The following is a 4577-nucleotide window of genomic DNA, read 5'->3' as shown; positions in this document are numbered from 1 at the left end:
TATTTTATACATATTTTACATTTTATTTATCTATTTTATCGTTTTTGTCATCTGTTTTATTGCAGGAGGTACTTGTGGAATTTGGGAAAATAATGATAGTGGGCCACAAGAAGGTTGAGAATTCTTGAAGAGAGGAATAGCCATTGGCTTAGACTCTAAGCCAATGGCCATACTCTCAAGATCTTGGTCTAAGCAGCGCTTTCGCCACAGTTTCGTGCGCCGTCAATGCCAATTCTTATGCGGTCTGTATCGCCATCACCAGCATTTAGAGGGCCGCACAAGCCATTTTCTTACAAAACACGAGTACTCAACTTTCCAAGAGTACTGAATCCAAATTCTTAATACATCCACATTCAAATTTCTTGTAATCACTGCATTAATAAGATGTGGATACGAACTGCCTTCTTTCAGAATAGAAGGTATAAGGATGGGAGGTGCGCCCTGCAAAAAAAAAAAAAAAAAAAAAACACTCCTAGCTAACTGAACTATCAAACTATAATCAGAACGGTTGGTAATATACTGATTTTATCATCCTAAACCACACCAGGCGATGATAAGATAATACTTTATGATGATTGATATGATAACACTTCCAATAGTAGAAATAAATTCAATCATACAAAGTAATGTACTACTGTTGTGGTCAGTCAAAATATCAATAGCTTAAGACTTTAGCTACCGTCCTCAACATTCTTGATAAAAAAGGTAAACAAACAATAATTCCGAAATACAGACAGTTTTACTTGCTACAAATGATTATTACACTACAACTTTCTCGTTCGCTCTCCAAAGGATTTGGCAAAACAAAACAAAATGTGAAAGTGAATGTGATCCTTTTTAACATTATATGAGATGAAGGTTGTGCGTAGTAATAGCTCTAATACCTCGTATAAAAGACATCCAATAAAAATTGCACCAGACCTTAGGAATCCGACGGGAGCAGTAATAAGTCATTACGAGGTCCTAAAATCCTCCAGGATAAGGCAGTGAACATAGATAATGGCATCTCTTGATTTCTCTCTTGTCTCAACTCTCGCAATCAAACGTGTGATTGTGTGCGTGTGTGTGTGAGAGAGAGAGAGAGAGAGAGAGAGAGAGAGAGAGAGAGAGAGAGAGAGAGAGAGAGAGAGAGAGAATTACACATTAAGATAAGATCTCTTCTCTGATGGAAACAGGTACATGAAGAAAATGTATACTAGTAATAATTTAAAATCTCCATGCCCTTGCCATAACAATGGTATGATGATTTCTTATTTTTTTTTTTTTTTTTTTTTATTTCTGTCAAATTTCATAGTAATCTTTTCAAGTCAACCGTGTACATCTCTTCCTCGCTAAATAGTTAAATCAGTATATTAAAAATACTTAGCACAAGAATGTTAACTGCTCAGAAACAAAGACATATATTTTAATTTCACCATTTCATAATTTATTCCATAATTACTCCTCTTCGAATATCCCGATCTCCAGAGATTCTGCAAACTCATAAGCATTTCTCTTCCTGATCATTCTAAAATAAGATGGAATTGAGCGATCATTATATTTGCAGACATTTTCCGAACCAATTATAGAAGCAGAATCATCATCCAAGAATCTGCCTGGCCTGATTACGTTGCCAAAATCAACAATTCAGGTTAATTCCACAATTTCATTACGCGCAAACTTAAAAAGAAAACAAGAATGTGTACTTTGATATCAGAGCTTATTGGATAGGAAACCAACGATAGGAAGGTTATTCACCTTCCATCAAACGATTGTCTTTCGATAAAAATTTTATTTTTAATGTGACGAGATGTAAAAAAACAAATCTCACACCTTTGATTCAAACTTACTTATAATGGTTTTTAAAGCACAAACTTTCCCCGTACGTTATCGGCAACCAGCCACTTGGACAGAAGTGATATTAAACTTAATATAATGTTAAAACTATATTTCCAGCAACTAACACAACATTCACCAAAAACCAAAAAATGACAAACTCGAAAAAAAAAAAAAAAAAAAAAAAATATCCAAACCAATAAACATTTATGTATATGTTTTTAAAATCCATCAGATATTCCGATCACTTTACCATTTTCCAGAGAAAAAGAGGGCAATGAACAAAAACTTGAAAAAGGACCAAATTACTTTAATAATTACTCAAAATTAGTTTGAATTTGATTAATCCTTTCGAAAAATTAATCATAACCATTTATGTTTGTGGTTGATATTATTTGATAAAACATAACTGAATGTTCTTAACACAAGCAATTCAAGTATTTTATTTTTAATAAACGTTTATAGAATTACCCTTTTCTTGACTAACCAAAACTTATATCTACCGTATATAAATTTTTACAATCTTACAATCTGCCTCAACAACCATAAATCTAACAAGCTTTTCTCCTACCAACGAAGAAACAGCAAAAGTTGCGCAAGTTAGCAATAAGAGGATCTTTTAGCACTTGTTGGAGAATTGGTTAGGTTAATCCCCTATGTAAATGTGTTTGTGGTAGCTCAAATCTAACTGATTACCTCGCAATTTCCATAACTTCCATATTATCTGAAGTTTTTAAACGTGTTTTGGCAAAATGCTTTAATAGATTTCCCGAAGGTAATCATCTGTTCCCTAGTTTTCAATTTTTTTTTTTTTTTTTTTTTTTTTGGTAAAGGCCTTGGAGCATGTGATGCCCTTCTGACATCTCCAATGCTGTACAGAAATTTCTTGCTTGTGGCAGGAAGTTCGTAAGATTGACCTTGATTTTAGTGCTACCTTTGACTGTGTTAATCATGAGTCCCTTGTTTTCAAACACATGCAGTTGGGAGTTGGTGAGTCGTTTCTTAGCATTATTAGTGAATTTTTAAGCAATAGATCGCAAAGAATTGTGGTTGATAGGCACCATTGTGAATATAGGAATGTGATATCTATTTTTTCTCAGGGTAGTGTTCTTGGCCCATTACTTTTCATACTATATACACATGACATGTGGTTTGGCCTAGAAAACAGGCTTGTTGGATATGCAGATAATGCTACACTTTTTGCATCAACTCCATCTCCTGAATGTAGATCTGGGGTTGCTGAATCCCTTAATAGAGATCTAGCTGAAATCAGTGCATGGCGTAAGTTATTGGACATAATTCTGTTATTGCATTACTAGACTTTAAATATTGTTAAAGATTACCTCTAATTTCTGTATTTTGTAATAATGTTTAGATATCAAGAAAACTTTGGTAAATAGCCCCTTCCTGGATATGAACGGACAAATGTTGAGACAAACAGAGAGAAGTAAGTCCTACATAGGAATGAGGGACAACCTTTGCATGGACATACAAATTTAAATATCATCTTATTCTGTTTCAGTTTGTCTAGATTAAAGCACGGATGATTCTTCATAGTATGGTCTTTTGTTTTATTACTGCTATAATTAATACTAACTTAGCACTTATGGCCTGGCAACGTCATTAAATATTCAGCAAATTAGCTAAACAAATTAGTGAGGTGACAGTATTTATTGACCTTTGAAATGTAATCTTTCGAGAAGGCAAAAGAAGATTAGATATTTTCTTTGCTGAAGAGATCGAGTATACGTTTGAAATCGAATTTTTAAATGTAATTTCAATTTGATATTCCAAGATTCTCAACATGGATTGATTTGCATTCTTACCGTGACCAATTGAAATTAGGAATGAACTGAGTAAAAATTTACCTTGATTATACCAAATTAAGACTTAAAGATTAGAACTGACATAATTTAGCTAACGCTGCCAGCAGTTTAGAAGTATCCTGCAATTGAACCGAGTATCATATAAAAACATATTATAAACCTCATGGCATTGTTTTCATAGCAAAATGGCAAGATAGGGGATATTCTCCTTAATCGTTAACTAATTCAAATGAAATTACAATAGTTAAGATGAATATAATTAAAATAACTCGTAACTTCCCATTAACGTCTTAAGTTACCCGTTTCTTATTTTATTTTAAAAAATCTATTGTTTCCTTTTTGTTTATTTTAATACCAATTCCCTCCTCCCACTGAATGTTTCCATCTACATTGTTAAAAATTTGCAGTAAAAAACGGTAAAAATCCAGGAATAAATGTTGCAAGGGATTACCGTTTTAAAAACAAATATATTGACGTTAAGGAGTGAGATTACGGTCACCAACCCGTAAAAGATAATAACAAAGTAGAGTATAAATTATGGTTGCCTTTATTTTACCAAAATACGGCTGAGAACAGTATACTTTTTTTTTTTCTTACAGAGAATTTCCGATTAAAGCTGCGGTTTTTTTCAATAGAGGGATTGATTTGTGCAACATTCTCTCTTCAATATTTTTTCTTATAGTTTCCTGATTATTTCAACAACGAACTTAGTTTTCCCATCTTTTTCTTCGAATCAAAATATTACAAACAATGCAGAATTTTTGACATTATCTTGTTCTATTTTTTCTATTTGTTTCACGTTACTAATGAGCAGTGATTTTTTTCAAAACACAAATTAGATAAACTTTTGCAAAGAACAAGGAAGTTACATTTCTTAGAATTAAATTACGTTAATGATTTGGGTCTGAACATTTTCTTTAGTTATAATTCTCTCTA

The sequence above is a fragment of the Palaemon carinicauda genome, chromosome 8, assembly GCF_036898095.1.
Source record: "Palaemon carinicauda isolate YSFRI2023 chromosome 8, ASM3689809v2, whole genome shotgun sequence".
NCBI lineage: Eukaryota > Metazoa > Arthropoda > Malacostraca > Decapoda > Palaemonidae > Palaemon > Palaemon carinicauda.
Note: the sequence above shows the minus strand (reverse complement) of the source record.